The sequence below is a fragment of the Ochlerotatus camptorhynchus genome, unplaced genomic scaffold, assembly GCF_037179485.1.
Source record: "Ochlerotatus camptorhynchus isolate MF236.1 unplaced genomic scaffold, CSIRO-AGI_Acam_v1.1 ptg000401l, whole genome shotgun sequence".
NCBI lineage: Eukaryota > Metazoa > Arthropoda > Insecta > Diptera > Culicidae > Ochlerotatus > Ochlerotatus camptorhynchus.
In genome coordinates, this window is record NW_027040887.1 from 2,322,443 (window position 1) to 2,343,081 (window position 20,639).

Consider the following 20,639-nt stretch of genomic DNA (forward strand, 5'->3'; position numbering starts at 1 on the left):
AACATGCGTCGGAAGTTTTGCGAACTATTCGTTGGTAGTTCTCCTACCGACGCCAGGAAGGCAGCTCCCACACTTCGACCCTACCTATCGACCCATCAACTCATGAACCGGGGACCCACGGCATTACTTCCCTTGCCTAAAGAAAGCGTGATCAGAGATGTTATGCCTCAGAACATTCTCGCAGTGCTGACTGGGATTGAACCCAGGCCTGCTGGGGTGAGAGGTAATCATACTTACCACTACGCCACCAAAGCCGCTGTGAACTTCTTATTGGAAGTTCTATAAACTTCTCGTAGGAAATTCACGGTACTTCTGGTTCTAACTTCACGGAAATTTAATGATGCTCTGTGAACTTTAGGGAAATTCAAAAAAGCTCTGTGAACTTTTCGCCTAAAGTTCTGGGAACATTCGACGGAACATTTGTGAAATTTTCTTTGGAAGTTCTCGGAATTTATCGTCAGTAGCTCTCAGAATTTCTCCTCGGAAGATCTCTGAACTTCTAGTCGAAAATTTTGAGAAGTTCTCATGGGAAGTTCTCTGAATTTTTCGTTGGAAGTGTGCTGAATTTCTCCTCGGAAGATAAAGGGTGTCCACGATGAAACTGCCACACTATGAAATTGCTCTAACTTTTTAACCGTTGGATAGAATTTAATGAAAATTTGGGTGGATTTAGTTCATAGTGCATTATTTACATCCTGCAAGTTTCAAAGTCCTGTGATCAAAACTCGCGGAAATGGAGTCGAAAGAACAGCTCGTGCGTGATAAAATCTTGCGCATTCATCACGAGAACAAGGATCTCTCGCATCGTTCCATCGCTAAAACGTTGGGAATCGCGAATTCCACGGTGTCGCGAGTGATTAAGCGGTTCGAGGAACGGTTGACCACCGATCGGAAGTCCAGAAGTGAAGGAAAAAGTATTCCGTACAACACCAAAAATCACAACCGCGTAGTTGGGGCCTTCAACCGAAATCCGAACGCCTCCATTAGTTTTGACAGAAGGCCAAAAATAAGGCTGGGCTTCGAACGTTCGAGGTACAAAAGGCCCCTAATCGCGACGAGAAGCAGAAAAAGTCCGCCAAAACCCGTGCCAGGAAGTTGTACCTCAACATGCTGACGAAAGTTGAATGCTGCATCATGGATGACGAAACATATGTGAAGGCCGACTTCAAACAGATCCCCGGCAACCTGTTTTTCACGGCCAAGGATAAGTTCAGCGTTACGGAGCATGTCCGCACTCAGAAGATGTCCAAATTTGCGAAGAAATTCCTGGTTTGGCAAGCCATCTGCACGTGCGGGAAGCGGAGTGCACCTTTCGTGACCCAGGACACGATGAACGGACAGGTGTACATAAAAGAGTGCCTCCAGAAGCGGCTGCTTCCTCTCCTGAAGGCCCACAACGTCCCAACAATCTTCTGGCCGGATTTGGCCTCATGCCACTGCTCCAAGGACGTGCTGAAGTGGTATGCGGACAATAAGGTCAATTTCGTGCCGAAAATGTTCAACCCTCCCAACACTCCGGAGCTCCGCCCCATCGAGAAGTACTGGGCAGCACCTTCTTAAACGACCTAAGGTAGTGAAGACAGTCGAGGAACTGAAGAAAGTATGGGTTTACATGCAAAAAACGGTTGATTCACAGGTTGTGCAGAATCTTATGGCCGGGGTTAAGGAGAAGGTGCGGGCATTTGCGTATGGACTGTAAATAAAATACGAGTAAAATGGTAAAATGAAGTTTAATAGTTATTTCTCAATCCCTGAAAATTTGATGGCAATCGGATGAAAACTCGAATTTTGCGAATCAATTTTGTGTGTGGCAATTTCATCGTGGACACCCTTAATTTGAGCTTCTCGTTGGAAGTTCTCTGTACCTCTCCTTGACAGTTCTCTGAACTTGTCCTCGGAAGTTATGTGGACTTATTGTCCGAAGTTCCGTCAAAAGTTCTTTGAACTTCAGGGAAGTTCTGTGAAATTTCGTCAAAAGTTCAGTGAACTTCTAATCAGAAATTTTCTGAACCTCTCTTCGAAAGTTCACAAATTCAAAGAAGTTTTGTGAACTTCTCGGTTATCTGAACCTCTCGTCAGAAGATCTGTGATCTTCTCGTCGAAAATGCCCTGAACTTCTCGTTGCAAGATCTCTGAACTTCTCATCAGAAATACCCTGAACTGCTCGTCAGAAGATCTCTGAACTTCTCGTCGGACGTACTATGAACATCTTGTGAGAAGTATTGAGAGCTTCTAGACGGAAATTTTACGAATTCCTCACCAGAAGTTTTCAGAACTTCTCGCCAAAAAATTTCAAATTTTCTCTTCGGAAGTTCTCTTGACTTCTCCTCGGAAATTCTCTGGACTTCTCGTTAGAAGATCTCTGAACTTATCGTCGGAAATTCTCATAACCTCTTTTCAGCAGTTCTTTGATCGTCTCAACGGCAGTACTCTGAACATTTTGTCGGAACTTCAGGGAATGTTAATGAAATTCTGTGAACATCAGGGAAGTTCTGTGAAATTTTCGTCAATCATTCTGTGTACTTCTTTAAGTTCTGTGAACCTCTTGTTGGAAGATCTCCAACCTTCTCGTCAGAAGTTCACTTAGCTTCCCGTCGGAACTTCAGGGAAATTAAATTAAATTCTGTGAACTTCTCTGAACTTCTATTTAGAAGATCTCTAAACTTGTAATCGGAAGTTCTCTGAACATCTCGCAGGAAATGCTCTAAGCTTTTCGCTGGAACTTCCTTGTCTGTGAACTTCTTGTCGATAATTCTGTGAACCTCTTGTTGGAAGTTCTATAAACTTCTCGTAGGAAATTCACAGTACTTCTGATTCTAACTTCAGAGAACCTTAATGATGTTCTGTGAACTTGAGGGGAATTTAAAAAAGCTCTGTGAATTTTTCGCCTAAAGTTCTGGGAACTTTTCGTCCGAAGTTCTGTGAAAATTCTTTGGAAGTTCGTCAGTAGCTCTCAAAATTTCTCTAAACTTCTAGTCGGAAATTTTGACAAGTTATCATCGAAAGTTCTCTGAATTTTTCGTTGGATGTTCGCTGAATTTCTCCTCGGAAGCTTTGAACTTCTCCTTGGAAGATATTTGATTTTCTCGTCGGAAGTTCTCTGTACCTCTCCTTGACAGTTCTCTGAACTTATCCTCGGAAGTTCTGTGAACTTCTCCTAGGAAATTTTCTGAACTTCTCGTTGGACGTACTATGAACATCTTGTCAGAAGTACTAATAAGAGCATCTAGTCGGAAATTTTACGAACTCCTCGTCAGAAGTTTTCAGAACTCCTCGCCAAAAAATCTCAGATTTTCTCTTCGGAAGTTCTATGGACGACTTCTCCTCGGAAATTCTCTGGACTTCTCGTCAGAAGATCTCTGAACTTATCGTCGGGAATTCTCAGAACCTCTTGTCGGCAATACTATGGACTTTTCGTTGGAACTTCAGGGAATGTTAATTTTGTTCTGTGAACTTCAGGGAAGTTCTGTGAAAATTTCGTCAATAATTCTGTGTACTTTTTTAAGATCTGTGAACCGCTCGTTGGAAGATCTCCAAACTTATCGTCAGAAGTCCACATAACTTCCCGTCGGAACTTCAGGAAATTTAAATTAATTTCTGTCAACTTCTCGGAGCTTCTATTTAGAAGATTTCTGAACTTGTCACCGGAAGATCTCTGAACATCTCGCAGGAAATGCTCTAAGCTTTTCGCTGGAACTTCCTTGTTTGTGAACTTCTTGCTGGAAGTTCTATGATCTTCTCGTAGGAAATTCACAGGACTTCTGGTTCTAACTTCAGGGAACTTTAATGATGTTCCATGAACTTTAAGGAAATTTAATGAAGTTCTGTGATCTTTTCTCCGAAAGTTCTGGGAACTTTTCACCGGAAGTTCTGTGAACATTCGTCGGAAGTTTTGTGAACTATTCGTAGGAAGTTCTCCTACCGACGCCAGGAAGGCAGCTCCCACACCTGGACCCTATCTATCAACCCATCAACTCATGAACCGGGGACCAACGGCTTTTCTTCCCTTCCGAAGGAAGGCATGATCAGAGAAGTTACGCCTCAGAACATCCCGGCGGCGCCGACTGGGATTGAACCCAGGCCTGCTGGGGTGAGAGGTAATCACGCTTACCACTACACCACCGGCGCCGCCAAGTTCTCTGAACTTCGCGTCTGAAGTTCTGTGAATTTCGCGTCTGAGGTTCTGTGAACTTTTCGTCAGAAGTTCAATGAACATCTCATCGGAAACTCGCTGATCTTGTCGTCGAAAGATCCTTAAACTTCTCGACGGATACACTCTGAATTTCTCGTTGGAACTTCAGGGAATTTTAATTAATTTAAGTGTACTTCTGCGAAGTTCTGTGAAATTTCCGTCAAAAGTTCTGTGAACCACTAATTGGAAATTTTCTGAACCTCTCTTCGGAAGTTCGCTAAACATTTCGTAGGAAATTCAACGAAGTTCTGTGAACTTCTCGGTTATCTGAACCTCTCGTCGGAAGTTCTCTGAGCTTCTTGTCGAAAATTCCCCAAACTTCTCGTTGCAAGATCTCTGAACTTCTCATCAGAAATACCCTGAAATGCTCTACGGAAGATCTCCCAAGTAACAAATTTTGTTTTATGAGGGTTCTGTAGACCATGATTTGGACTTGTAGAATGCTATAAAACCTCTATAAAGCTTGCAATGCTACTTGGGCTCTGAACTTCTCTTTGGAACTTTTATGAACCTCTCGTCGGAAGTTCCCTGAACTTTTCGTAGGAAATTCAAGGCAGTTCAGTGACTGTCTTGGTGGAAGTTTTCTGAACTTCTCGTCGGATTGTTAGTGATTAGTTTTGCAACCAATATTCGGCCAAATACTTAGGTCGAATATCAAGTGTTGCTCTCTCACAACTTCGCTCAAACACTGTCGTCGGCCACTTGTTAGCTGAGAAAAGGCCGAATATCAGCTAACTTTTTGGTGTAAACGCCCAATACCTAGCTGAATAGCACTATTAGGTGCAACACTATTATTGATTAACTTAAGGGCTAGTGACTTAAGGATGAGTGTTTTGGAATGGTTGGTAAATCGTTGGGACTCGTTGAAGAGTATGGAAGAGATGCGCTACCTAACAATGCCAGCATGTACGATTAATTAAACGGAGATGCTCTATAAATGACGGTAAATGTTGGGATTGTGGTGGTCCGACAGTGCTTGAGATGCTCCATCTAGGTCATTTATAGAACATCTTCCACTTATTAATGGAATAGTACTGCATTGAGCATGTTAAATTATCTATATCTGAAAGATAATTTAATTATTTGAACCAGGTTTGCAAGTCGAACTAAATTCTTCTACAGACAGAAATTACCTCAAACGTATTCAATTGTTTTCAAAAAGGTCGTTGAAGTGAACTACAAATATTAGTTAACATTCTCAGCGATCAGAAAAGTCCAATGACATACCTCATTATAGAATCCGCATAAAGACATTAAGCAATAGATAGAATTAGATCTTCAAATTATATAGCTGTCCACTTTAATATACCATTTGCAAAAAGATATCGCAAAACCGTAGATTACGTCACACTTCAGTGATGTACATAATAAATAAAACAAGCCCTAATACATTTCATATCAAGAATATTATATTTTTGTTTTGCCGACATTCTTCTTTTTCTTCTTCTTCTTCTCTACATTTCAAGCTTATTTCTTATCGCATATTAGCTTATTGCGTGCTCTCAACTTAGTGTTCTAGATGCAAGTCCACAGTTATTAATTGAGAGCTTTCGAAGCCTGTACCATTTTTGCATTAGTACACACTAAGATTATTTTACCGAAATCTGCGAAATTTTACCGAAATCTCAACAGCTGAACGTTCGGTAAACAGTTCGGTGATTTTTCACAGATTTCCTGTAATTTTTCAACGAATATGTATCTGTAAAAATCACAGAAAATCTGTGAAAAATCACCGAACTGTTTACCGAACGTTCAGCTGTTGAGATTTCGGAAAAATTTCGCAGTAAATTAAACTTAGTGTGAATTATGTGGCAAGTACAATCATACTCTATGCCCAGGGAGAACGAGAAATTTTCCAACCCGAAAAATTCCTACACCGGACCGGGAATCGAACCCAGCCACCTCCAGCAAAGTCTTGCTTTGTAGATGCGTCTTCCGACTGAGCTAAGGGAGCCGAAAAAACACGATCTGAGTAAGCCTACTTGTCGGATTGAAAACTAGTTTAGAACCAAATCGATTTCGACTAGGCATCTTGATGTCATTTGTGACAACTGTCAAGCCTACTTGTCGGATTGTGTAAGTCTACTTGTCGGATTGAAAACTAGTTAGAACCAAATCGATTTCGGTTAGGTATCTTGATGTCATTTGTGACAACTGTCAAACTTGCCGTTCCCGTTCCGCCGCCGCCCACATTACGTTTGGGCCTGTAAAATTAATTATTAACGTTGAACTGTGTGTGACCCAGACGAAAATTAACCAATTATGCCTCCTGCAGCAGACCATGATTGCTCAACTGATCCGAACCAGTCAAAACAATAACGCCAGCATAATTTATGACACCGAGCGCCACTTAAACTCATCTAACCAGTTGCCAAAGCACGATAAAATGAATGAAATTCTCTACATATGCTCCAACAATATGTTCGACGCAATTCACTCCCAGTAGCTGTGTTTTGATCCGAATCGAACTGGAATTTCCAATCGTAAATCGATCGATCAATTTCCCAGAAAATTATTCCTATCCAATAAAAACGACCCAATACTCTGGCCCATTCCATCAAAAACCCGAGTACTGATCTGTTTTAATTATTGAAAGTGACCGGCCGGGCCCCTTTCCATCGTGCGCCATGTCAGTACACCACATTTTCCAGCACATTAATATTCATTCGACTCAATTGATGGTGAATTAAATGTTGGTGTGTGGTTGGTGGTGACACGGATGGAAGCGACTGCAGCTATGTATCATTTTGCGTTCCCGTCGTCCTGTTGGGTACATAGCTATTGCCCATTTTTTTTCCTTTTCATAACGATGCTGAAGGTGTCTGCGATTCCACACTCACACAATGTCCTCCCTGGTACTGGCGACATCGAAATGGCATTTAATTTATGTTTGTAATATTTAATTCATTTTGTCTCGCTATAATTCAATTGGAAAATTGAACTAATTATCTCGTGTGGCGTGCACAGCGCTCGTTCGTCAACGGAGAGGAATCAGCATCGGGTGAGGGATTATTTGAAAAATATGTTACCGGGAGCATATGGCGTACTTGCTAGTTGAATGAAAAATGGGATCGTTTGTTTCAAAAAATGCGGGATCAGAAATTAAATGTGATAAATTGCATTTTAATCTCCATCGATTTAATCGTGGCAATGCACCGTTTTGTGCATATGCTAAATGTAACTAATGGTATCGGCCGGAACAATCATCAATTCCTTTTATCTAGAATACATACCGGGGAATTAAGTCTGCAACCTGCTATCCAACGTGAATGGAACAATGCGAGTTCAACCAGACAAAATTAGTGGGAAATTTAGTCAAATTTGCAATCGCTGAATGCGCCAGTCGAAATTTGATTAATACGAAAACCAAACCGAATATTGAATCGAATTGTAGGTACGCACTGATCAAACAATGGCCCTTGGTTTTTAGGGGTAGGGAAATGCGAGTTCACCGGTCCATCCAGTTTGGTTTTATTGGTTTACCAAGGAACGGAAATGTGGTGCACCATCGCACGTGCCACGGGCCGAGGCTGTCCAGCCTTTGTGGGTGGAAAATGATTTACTAGTTTAGGTTTAGGGTTCAAAACGTAGGACTGTTGGAGGCCAACATGTACTGAAATGAAAAACTAAGCTAAAAGATTGAGGGGGGTAGTAAATAATGTCGATAATTAATGCAGTAATTTTATTTCACCTGTCTCTAAATCTGTAATACCAATGCACAGTGGGATGACTTCTAGCAAAGGCGGGACAAAATTCTGAAATACTTTGAAAAAGACGAATTGCAAGACTAAGAACCGTTTTTAGTCTAATTGGATTTATTCGGAAATAGTATCGGGTATTCGTAAGGAAGTGGCCAAAATCTATGTCGAATGAAAAATCATCCTGTGACATTTTTACTATCAAAATTAGTTTGAAAACCTACTTACCAATAGCCATTGCCTCGTAACGGTAAATTCGTCCCTTTTCATATTTAGCATTAAAGTTATCAAAACACGCACGGTGTTTTTAACGGCAGACTTTTTTATAAACGATTGTTGTGCGTTCAAAGTGTTCATACGGGACGATTTTATGGTGACACAAAATTGGTTTGAGTCTATGGTTAGGGAAAACAAATAAAACAGAAGTGAAAAAAGTGATATTTCGAATCGCGAACTTGACGGAAGTTCAATGAACATCTGGGAAGTTATATGAACTGCTCAGAAGCTCCATGTACTGCTCGGAAGTTCTACTAAATTCTCGGAAGTTCTATGAACTTCCCGGAAGTTCCATGATCATCTCAAAAGTTCCATGCTTCTCAGAAGATCTATGAACTGCTCGGAAACTCTTTTTTTTTCCTTGATTTGTTTTCCGTCGATCTTGTTTTCCGTGTTGAGCACCAATGCTCACGACGAGCAACTGAATCCGATCAGTGGCGGTGCGGCTTCTTCCTCTTCTTCGGGGTATCGAGGGCTCTTGTGGTAGCTGTTTGCGGGGAGCCTTTTGTTGTGTACTGGAGAAAAATGTACAACGCCACTGCTGCTGCTGATGACGACTGACCAATAGACTGATGCAAAATTTGAAATTTTCACTCCACAGTACACAAACGGTTTCAAATCAGGTCCTGATTAGCCTCCCAAAATTTAAACTCATTTGATAAGGAACTGACTGGGCACAAACTATTCGAAGTTTGTATGGAAATTACTACGGGAAAACCAAACTTTTTGTTCATTGTCTTCTACCCATTTTCCATATTGCTTTCTCGAAAATTTCTGTAACTATTCTTACGGAAAATTTTATAAGCTACAACTTTGCGGAATAAAATTTTTCAGCCAAATGTCAAATTAAATTGCTATTAATTGTTTGAGAGATTGATAATCTTATGGCATGATCATGCAGCTGTTCTGTGAGCAACACTGCATTCTGCAGTGTGACATAGTAGCCATGATACTTGTGCTCTATTCTTCGCACCAGAAACACCAATGTTGCCTGCTGAACAGTTGAATGAGCATAATCATAAGACATCAGTGACTTGAATCAATAATAACTTTTGTTCCTTACATTTGATTGAAAAATGGTTTTCAACAAAGTTGTAGCTGAGAAAATTTGCTACAATCACTATTATCATTTTAAAAGGCATATAAGATATGAACAAAAACATAAGTTTTCCCATAGTAACTCCCATATAAACTTGAAATGGTTTGTGCCAAGTCAGTTTCTTCCTAAAGTAGTTCAAATTTTGGGAGGCTAAGCAGGACCTAATTTGGAACCGTTTAAGCACTGTGGAGCAAAAATTTCAAATTTTGCATCAGTCTACTGACCAACCGGACAACACCACGTACGGTTATTGAATGAGCACCGTTCCGTGAGACCGGTTGGGATTAGATTTTGAAATCTGTGTTAGGGAAAGCGCTTTTTGCAAGCAATCGGTGCTAATGTTGATCACCATTGAAACAGTTGGACATTTGTGTAATTTTCAATAGTGACCTAGTGAAAATTGATAAAGTCGACATTTCAGCAGATTTGTAGATAAATTTCCAATCGATTAGTTTGTTTAGAATTAAAATCTACCCACTCTTAACAGAGCTATAAGTGTTCAAAACCTGACCACTTTTCGTAACGCGGTCGATTCTGGTTTTTTTGAAATTTCACCCCCAATATGTTGCTGAAAGACGTCCTAAAACAAAAAGATTTTCATTCTTTTGAAAAGATTTCAGTTTCTAAAAGATAACACACGAATTTATACAGATTAATGACATGCTCCATTTTCACGTCCTGCTCCATGCTGTCCATGGAAACCAATAAAATTTCAAATCCTACTACATATCAATACAAGCTGATATTTGTACATACTTTCAATCAAAAATACTTGAACAAATACCCATTTTACTTATTGAGAATTGCATATTTGTGAAATCAGTGACAGTTATTCTGAATATTTAGATTGACTTGAGAAAAAAATCCCCTCTAAATCATGTTGTTTTAGGTAGTTTTTTTTTTCAATTGGAAGTTCTTGACACTAGTTTAATTTTGTTTTTTTTTTGTTCATTAATTAATTTGATTAAGCTCAATCGAATTAACTTTACTGAGCCGAGGATTCTTGTTCGCTTTACAATACATTTTAAAACTATAGTCGAAAGGTACAACACAATTAACACTTTATCTTCCGCTATCGAATAAGCCTCCTCCATCAGAACGGGAGCAGTTTCCAGTGGTTTCATTGTATGGCAGCATCGCCAACGGGGTGCAGAGTGCTTCCATTACAACAATGGACGCAAAACGTGGTCATCACTCACACATTCATCGCGAAACAGTTGCTTTCCAAAGTCGACGATGTATTGACTGCAAGAACTGCTGATGAATAACAATGAGGAGGACCACACAATGGTTGCTGCCGAGTAAGCAGACGATCGCGTGACGCACATCGAGAGTGGTCTGCTTCTGTAAACAGCCGAGTGAACACTGATTTGATGTCTCTGATGTCTTGATTTCTATGTTTAATTGTTTAATATGTGGACCTGTTTATTTAAATTATCATTTTAAACGACCTGTAGAGTGACCAGTGAACCGGAAAATCGGGAACTTCGGGAAGAAGGCGGGAATCCGGACAAAGATTCGTGAATTTATATGATAAATCGGGAAAACATTTACTTCATAGTTGAAGATGCTAATTTCAAATAACAGACTAAAGTGGTAATTTTTATACGATAGATGAGGAGACGAAAGTATAGAATTGATAGTTCCATTTAGAGTACGGCAGTGTAAAAATTGCATATAGAAGTAGAAAGCGAGCTAGACAACTTTTAGGAAGGTACAAATCAGTTTTATCATCTCGCTTTACCAAACTCCCCCTTTGGAGAGGGATGGTGAGGGGCGCAATTTTCACACTGCCGTACTCTAAACGGAACTATCAATTCTATACTTTCATCTCCTCATCTATCGTATAAAAATTACCACTTTAGTCTGTTATTTGAAATTAGCATCTTCAACTATGTACATCGTTGACTTCACGCAGAAGTAATACTAAACATATAGTCAAAGTATTTACTGTCTGTTATTTCTATATGGAGATACACTTTGTGAAAACCGAAAATGGAGCATGTAACAAAATTATGTAAGATTTTGAACATTAATCATTCAGCTGCTCCTGGACCAATTTCAATAACTGTATCACCAATCGATCAGAAATATTTCTACAAATTACTGGAAATGATTCCGACTGATGATTTTTAACAAGAAACTATTGAAAAAGTGATTATGTCAAGCATTGTCCAATGTACAAATAAAAAGTGATAATTTATTATCACTGTTTTCATGAAATAAACGTTCTTCCCAAACCCAGTCGTCATAATTGAGTACCACTTGGTGCTTGGTCGCTTCCGACGGCGTGGTGAGCAGACTGCAGAAGCAGCAATAGCATCAGTAGGAAGGTGGTGGCAGGTTAGGTAGTCCACTCTTCTACCTAACAAGCATCAATGGTCAACGTATCTCCGGTCTGATCTACGAGAAAACATGAGGTGTGCTGAAGGTGTTCCTGGAAAATGTGATCCTTGTTGCTGTCACCTGCTCTTAACACGCCAAGCGTAAGCGGCCATGGATGTCGTCTACACTTTGAAGTGACAGACGCACTCAGTACGGTTTCGGAGGTTAAATCATCGCCAACTTTGGCAACAAAACGGCCCTTTCCAGGGACAACCAGCTTATTACAGTAAAGATTTGGAAAAGAATTTATCCGTGCCTTTGATTTTGATCGTGATTTTGATCGATTCTCTTCATCAACATCGGATGGTCAGTTGACAACCAGGAAGGAGCGGAATACCTAACTTTGGTCCTCACAAGTTCCTACCTCACGCCTCCCCGAGTCATATGATAACAATAGAACAACCGGCTGAAACATAGATACAGCTGTGTGGCGTAGCCTGAGCATTGTTGCCAAGCCGGCAATAGCAAAGCGAAGAGCTGCGACGTGAACACTGGCGCGGAAACCATAGTATGGTGACACAAAATTCTGCAACCGAATGCTGCGTGGGATTGTGGAACGTGTTGTGCTGTCACCGTCTGAACGATCAGAAGTGTCAACACGATTCCACCACTACAACAGTCGGAGAGAAGATCGTGGAAAACGAATTGCATATGCACTTTGTGGTAGGTCAAGAACCGAGAAAGAATAGGTATTAAGGTTTCGTTTTTAATTATTAGGACATAATTATGATAGCCAGCTCGATGTGCAGACGGTCACCAGAACAATCTTTTAAATTTGTAATAGATGTAGTTAGTAGTAATAAATGTTCGATGTTTAGTGTAGTGTGTTTATAAATAAAGTTTTAAATGTACAGACGGTATGTTAAATGTGATCAAATAAACTGTTATTGAGTAGTGTGTTAAATTTGGAATCCCGTTACTCACCGCGTTGGAAGAAATCCGACGAAACAAAGGACATCACAATCCTAACGAAGACATTTCGATGCCCGATCTCCAATTGATCCTAGAAACCAATCCTGGAAGTAAGAACCAGTCCCAAGGTAAAAAATGTTGGTCCTTCGAACCAGATGATCGAGGAAAGGTCATCCGAAATCGCCAAATTTCCGATACAATCAACGAGGACATCCGCCATTGGAATCGCTACATAGAACCAACGACACAATTCGCCATCTCGATCGTCATTCTTCGAGATCAATCGCCATCGTGAAAGGATCATAAAGCCTCTATCAGCCAATCATTCTGCAAATAAGGAACAAAGCTGGATACGGACTCACTAATTGGTCCCACAGGTGGGTACACATTAGTAATATGCCCAGCTGCCCCGTTACGGGATGTAAGATCTACTTCATACTAGAGGAACAATATTTTTCAGTAATCAAAGGTACAAAACCTAGTCCTTGTTACTTTTAATGCATTGTAATTAGTGATAAAATGAGTTAGTTAGTCTTCATCTATGTGATTCCTAATCTTCTATTCGTTGTTCCCTAGTTTGAAGTGGTTAAGGCTAGGGTTCTGATGCATGGTCATTATCAGTGTCATTGCTTAATATTGTTGTTAAGGAATCCAATTTTGACTAACAAAGGGGCGCGCCTTAGGAGGGTGCTCTCACTCTTCGAAGGGTATAAATAGCGGGACCTTTCAATTAGAATCGATTCCTTCCGATGAAGGCAAGAATGACAACTGTATCAGAACCGAATTCTTCATAATTTCTCAATATTGATGGAGTAGTACGACATACACTAAACGAGGGACACGAGCTATACTACAATAGATCAAAATACTGGTCGCAGTGGATTGATGTCCCGAACAGAGAAAAAATATGCCCAGCCGGAGCTAGGTTTAAAATATTGGCTAACACTATTTTCTTCGAACGAGCACTACACTTATCTACCGTTGATCAACAACAATCCGTAATCACGTAGGATAAGGATCCTCACCACTGGAATCTACAAGAAAGAACATCAAATCAACGGGCAATCCACCCTGGTTCATCCAGGTAAATAAACACAAGATATATGTCCAGACGTTGCTTGAACTTCTGGACAATCTAACACCGAATCTTTTCGAACAATTTCCTACTTATAACTGCATCAAAACACCAACGTTATCATCGCTCACCACTACTACCGAAACCGGATCGATCATCATCAGCCGAATCAGAGATTGCCATTTTGCGCATGAAAATATCCAATGTTTGGAATGTTTGGATCATCACACCAGGAACAGAACCTATCCCACTTCATCACTGGTCATCAGTAGACGACCTTGGTTGCACAGGTTAGTTTGAATTAATTCACTATTGCACATAGGGCACTTTTGATTCCTCTTTGAACACTAAATGATGTATGCGTAAACATTGATCGATTAATTTTGTGGAACGTGAGTTTGAGGGGCCCACCGAAGCATTCGCAGCATGTTCTACGTATTAAGGAACAACAGTTGTGATCCCGGGAATAGCCGGCACACTGTTTGATTTGAATACCAGTATCGGAAATTATTCTCCCAGCTAAATCAAATGTAGCAGTATATGTCCAGCCGAGACATGGAATTGGGTTGATTACTACATGGTTATTTACCCTCGTGAACCCTGATACTGGCAATTGAGTGATTATCTATCGTATGAGTGACGATTAAGTATTGAACTACCCCTTTGGACCGTTGTACGTACATACCTGTAGAGGAGAAACAGTCTTCTACTGTGAAGGTCAGTAGCTCTACAGTGAATACGCAATACGGAATACTACAACTGCCTCCGTTTTTCATTGAACCCTGGAACAAATTCTGCTGCACGATACCGAGGACGACTGCAACGAAGAAGGAGCAATCCCTCAGGTCGTTAGAAACCCGGCTCAACTCATTCTTAGAGATGTTCAAGCAAATCTATAAGTTCGCCGAAAAATGAATGAGAAAAATACAGCTATTCAGGTGTCAGTTAGGTTAGATAAGTTAGAAGAATAGTGGGAACAGGTCAACGATTCTTTAGTTGACTTAGAATCACACGAAGATTAGTCCAATGACGATGGTAAATGTGCTAAGGAGAGGTCAGAGTTCATTCAAAATTATTTTGCCGTAAAAACTTCATTACTGGAGAAGTCTAAGGACCTGGAAGACGTCCACGTCTTGAATCAGTCTCGCGTTGAACTGTAGCACGTTCGACTCCCACAAATCAAGTTACAGACCGTTGATGGAAACATTGATGAGTGGTTGAGCTTCCGTGGTTTGTACACTTCGTTGATTCACTGGAAACCCGATCTGCCCGATAGCGAGAAGTTTCACTACCTGAAAGGGAGCCTCACTGGTGAAGCTAAAGCCTTGATTGATCCGCTTTTCATCACAAAGGCGAATTATCAAGTGGCTTGGGATACATTAACGAAACGATACAACGACAGCAAATTACTAAAGCGCCGCCAGGTCCAAGCGTTGTTCAAGCTTCCTATGCTGGGTAAGGAGTCAACGTCCGAGCTTCAGTCCTTGCTGGAATTATTTGAGCGTATTCTTCAAAATCTGGATAAGCTTGTCCAACCGCAGGATTACAAGGATTTGCTGCTAATGGAAATTCTTGGTTCTCGACTAGATCCTGTCACGCGGCGTGGATGGGAAGAATATTGAGCCTCCAAGGATCAAGATTCCATTAAGGATCTAACGGGATTTTTCCAAAAACGGATTCGAGTTTTGAGTTCGCTACCATCCAAATCTGTTGAACTCAAGGGAGATTCAGCAATGTTTTTTCAAGAAGAAGTTCTCCGTTCCACGAACAAATCATAACGTGGTGTAAGTATCTGGTCGATGCGAGACTTGTTCAGAAGTTCATCTCTTATGTCCGTCATTTCAACGTTTAACGGTGTCCGCTCGAGATAAGCTGCGTCGATATCACTCGTTTTGTCGCAACTGCTTCAGGCGTGGACATCAGGCTTCCGAATGTTCATCTCGCTTTGTTTGCCGAAGCTGTAAGGCGAAGCATCATAAGACTGATGCAAAATTTGACTTTTTCGCTCCACAGTGCTTAAATGGTTTCAAATCGGGTCCTGATTAGCCTCCCAAAGTTACAACTCATTTGGTTAGAAACAGACTACGCACAAGCCATTTGAATTTTACATGTAAATTACTATGGGAAATCTCAACTTTTTGTTGATTGCCTTCTAGTCTTTTTCCATATTGAGCTTCGAAACAGTTCGATAGCCATTCTTATAGAAAATCTTCTCAGCTACAACTTTGCTCAAGATCGTTTCTATGTAAAACGAGACAGGAAAAAGTTATTAATTATTTAAGAGATTGGTAAACTTATGACAGGATCAAGCAGCTGCTCTGTAGGCAACACTGTATTTTGCAGTGTGACATAGTAGCCATGATTTTTGTGTCCTATTCAACGCCCCAGAAACACCAATGTTGCCTGCTGAGCAGTAGATTGAGCATGATCAAGACATCAGTGCATTGAGCCATTAATAGCTTACGATCCTTGCATTCAATCAAAAAGTGGTCTTGAGCAAAGTTGTAGCTGGAAAAATTGAAAGCTTTTGAAGCAGACCGATATGGTGAATTATTAGATAGACGTGAACAAAAATCTTGGTTTTATCATAGTAATTTCCATACAAACTTCAAATGGTTTTTTGCCATCTCAGTCTCTCACCAAATGGGTTCAAATTTTGAGAGGTTATTCAGGATCCGATTTGGAATCGTTTAAGTATTGTGGAGCGAAAATTTCAAATTTTGCATCACTCTAAGCATCATACAATGGTATGTTTCCGACCAGATGGGACAAAGGGGAATGCAGTGCAGAAACCTACTAGGGCAGAGAACAGCAATTCAGCTACGGCGGAGCAAAATCCAAACCCGGCTACGGGAGCAGTGTCATCCAATATGGCACACCGTCATGCTTCGTCAGTACTGCTTGCTACAGCCGTCTTCTTGGTGGAAAATGATCCATGTTGGAGCCTTGTTGGAGTCAGGGTCGGAGTGTAATTTCATGACCGAAGGATTGTGCCAGCGTTTAAATATCCAACGAAGGCGTTCGGATACATCAGTCCTGGGATAGGACAATCAAATACGCGGGTAAAGCACAAAGTCAAGGCAACGGTCAGGTCACGACTTTCTGGATTCTCTCGTGATATGGAATTTTTCATCCTACCGCAGGTAACAACAATAGAGGTGCGGCTCAAAACAGCGTCTGTTATCCATGTTAGGAGATATTTTTTATAGAAGGATGCCGTGCATGCCAAATGCATTTTTCGAATAATCACTACCGATACAGTCAAAAAAGTATTTGGTTATTCCTTAACGCTGAAGCAGAATACACTCGTTCAAATTAAAGGTCACTCGAAGTAAACACAAAGATGCGAGATGCCAAACCTGGCAGACAAAATCGACAGTGAGCATGCATAAGGGCCTATACGCGATGATCGATTCTCTTCGTCGATTTTCTCTTTTGTTAATAACTCGCTAGATTTAACGTTTCTCGGAGCGTTTGCTGTTGCTTTTGATAGCCAATACAACCTGTTACTACTCTGCATTGAACAAATTCTTGAAAATTGTTTCGCTTAGCTGTAGCAATGCAAAGAGAAAATCGATGAAGAGAATCGATCATCGCGTATTCGCCCTTATGAATGCTCACTGTCGAAATAACTTAATTGGCCGTGCAACCAGATTTACTTTTATTCTCTCCGCGCGTCTCGTTTCTGGATTGTGTGTACCGCAGTTGTGAAATTCCTACTCGGTTCATGAATTGGTTGAAAGGAGATCCGAGAACCAGTCGAAGATTCAAGTTTACAACCACGTTGCAGTGTATATGGACGACAACACTCAATCACCAGCGAACCCGTTGCAAGGACATGATCCAAATTTTGTCAACTCTGCTAAACACCTTCGAACAGTGCAAGTTAAAGTATGTTCAGAAAAACATAATTTATAAAAATAAAACAATACACTATTTTCTTCATTTTACCATTGTATTTGTTTTGGTTGTCCTTGTCTTTATCCTTCTATGAACACATTCAATTACTCGTACAGTGAGCGTGTTTTGTGTGCGGTGATTCCGTGTAGAAAATCAATTATTACCTGTAAGATGAAAAGAAAACAAGTTTGAATTAGTGGGGTCGTTCTACGAAATGGGATTTGGGAATGCTAATTTTATGGTTACATAATGCTATCATTCAAGCAGAGTTGCTTCAACTCACTTCGCTATAAAAAATACGTTTAGGAATTATTAAATATATTACAGTGATATTTTGTACATGCAATACAATTTATTTTCGGAACAGGAAGCTACACTTGGAAAACTAAATGTATGATTTTTGAACAAACTGACCAGTGAAGCTCGAAGCAAGCATATTGTATCATTCTACAAGAAATTCTATACTCCAAACTCACAGTCATCCCAAATTTATTCTTTTTCTTCTTCATAGCATTTCATTTATTGGTAATCGCATATCAGCTTATTGCGTTCACTCAACTTAACGTTCTAGATGCACTTCCACATTTATTATAACTAAGAGCTTTCGATTCCAGTACCATTTGCATTGGTATAATTGTGTGGCAAGAACAATCATACTTATACAATAGTGGGATCCATATATTAATTTAGTCTTCCTAGTTTTCAGTTGTAATATCGATCTATCCGAGGCATAAGGTCAACGGCGACCCATGAATATCAACTTTAGCTAAAATGTGATCATTTTTTTTCCTTTGGTTTGGTTTTCCGTGCTGAGCACCAATGCTACCGACGAGCCAGGAAGGCAGCTCCCACACCTGGACCCTACCTATCGACCCATCAACTCATGAACCGGGGACCAACGGCTTTACTTCCCATCCGAAGGAAGGCGTGATCAGGCCCCGTAACGTAGGTAGATCACCTTTTCGTGGTACGTTACGGGATGTAAGATCTACCACCGATTCCTAGTCTTGACTACTTCAAACTAGGGCAACAGGATTTTTCAGTAATCCAAGGAACACATCTTAGTCCTTGTTACTTTTCATGCCTTGTTGATAGTGATAAGTCCTCGGGTTGCCTGGACCGAGGATGATCTTGAAACCAGGAAAAAATGAGTTAGTTAGTCTTCATCTATATGATTCCTAATCTTCTATTCGTTGTTCCCTAGCTTGAAGTAGTTAAGACTAGGGTTCTGATGCATGGTCATTGTCGGTGTCATTGCTTGTTTTTGTTGCTAAGGAATCCAATTTTGACTGATAAAGGGGCGCGCCTTTGGAGGGTGTTTCAACACTCCGAAGGGTATAAATAGCGGGACCTTTCAATTAGAATCGATTCTTTGCGATAAAGGCAAGAATGGCAACTGTATCAAAACCGAATACTTCATCATTTATCAATAGTGATGGAGTAATACGACATGCACTAAACTAAGGACACGGGATATACTACAATGCATCAAATTACTGGTCGCAGTGGTGTTATGTCCCGAACAGAGAGAGAGAAAAAAAGGCGTGATCAGAGATGTTATGGCCTGCTGGGGTGAGAGGTAATCACGCTTACCACTACACCACCACCGGCGTTTAAAATGTGATAATTGTAAATAGTTTGTTGTTCAAATAAATGTTTGTTTTTTTTTTTTGTGTGTAGTTCATCGTAAGTTCGGAGCGTCATTTATCATCTGACAATGGTCAAAGATTCATTGGAAGAGCGAATAGTTATAAGTGCACGGAAAACCACCCACCCATAGCAAACTAATTCACCTCATCCTTCTGTGGAAAAATCATAAAAATTACGTGTTGGGGCTAACCTAAAGAAGTCCCCGACACGAGTAGTTTAAAATTCCTTGAAGATTGCGGATTTCCCATGCTCAACAAAGAAAAATATTTGAATTTTCAATCGGATGATATTTATTCTATTATCATGCTCAAACTTCAATCCTCAATGTTCATATGTTTGTGGGAAAAAGATTTAACATAATAGTGAATTTTCCTTTGGATTGGATTAGAACCTTCACAACGAAGCAAGTAAATACTGGAGTTAATATGGAATAAATTAAAATGTTGGAGTTAGTAGTACAAGGGTGAATTTGCACCCGTAGCCCGTTCTCAAATGGATTCAGAAATATTAACACCTCCTAATCCCAGACCAGACAGACCCTACCAGCCAGCCTCTGTGTACTAAAATGTTCCTCACCCACCCCTGTTTAGACAGGACGATTCACAGTCCCCGGTCGAATTAGTTCATATTCAAAAGCATTCGGGCAGCTTTACCCATCGTATGAATAAATTAGTATCACTCGCACTACTGCTCGGTCCTTCGGAAAACTATCCAACTACACGTCTCATTTTGGGATAAAAACCACAATGGAACATGTCTGCTGCTACACGCAAGTTACTCCGTGGGATCTCAACTTATGTTGTGTTTGTCTAGTCAATCTAGTAGCACCATTTGCAGCACGAAAAAAAAAACAAACGACATTCATAGGACAACTCTAGGGAAGAGTGAAACGAAGAAGGACACCCAAAATATGTGACGCCCGTAAATTAGATCCTTGTTTTTCGTTGACGCTGAGAAAGTCAATTCCATAGAAGCGGCAAAAGTAGACGGCATTCTCGCTGTGGATGAGGTTCGGGGGTGAATCTCCAGGACGAGCAAGCATTTTTGCTGGTTTACCGACCAAGATGGAAATGAGAGCATATTTTTCCGGCTTAATTAAGCTCGTTTTGGGATGTGTAATTAATCCTTTTCCTCTGTAAAATGAGACCGACCAGAACTGACTGCTACCCAGTTGCGCTGAGTGGAGCGATTGTTGTGGAATTATGAAAGCTGATGGAATGAGATCGACATTCCTGGGAAACAGGGCTTTCCGTTTAATTTCAGACAGGTTTAAACGAGCTGCGATATTTACTGCATAATCCTACTTACATACTTTACACGAAATTCCGAGTGCAAACACGCTTGGTATCACAGCACCAAGCAAACGTGGGTCGACAGCAATCTGCAACTCGGTACAGGGTTCGACGAACAATCCCGGATCAAACATCGGCCGGTTGCTGAATTCACTGTGCC

General features: G+C 40.6%; 1 protein-coding gene across 1 annotated transcript in view; it reads right to left on the bottom strand.

Annotated features, from left to right (window-relative positions):
• ttv (exostosin glycosyltransferase 1 ttv) overlaps positions 1–20,639 on the bottom strand; it is a 504,257-nt gene that overhangs the window by 389,184 nt on the left and 94,434 nt on the right. The window lies entirely within an intron of this gene.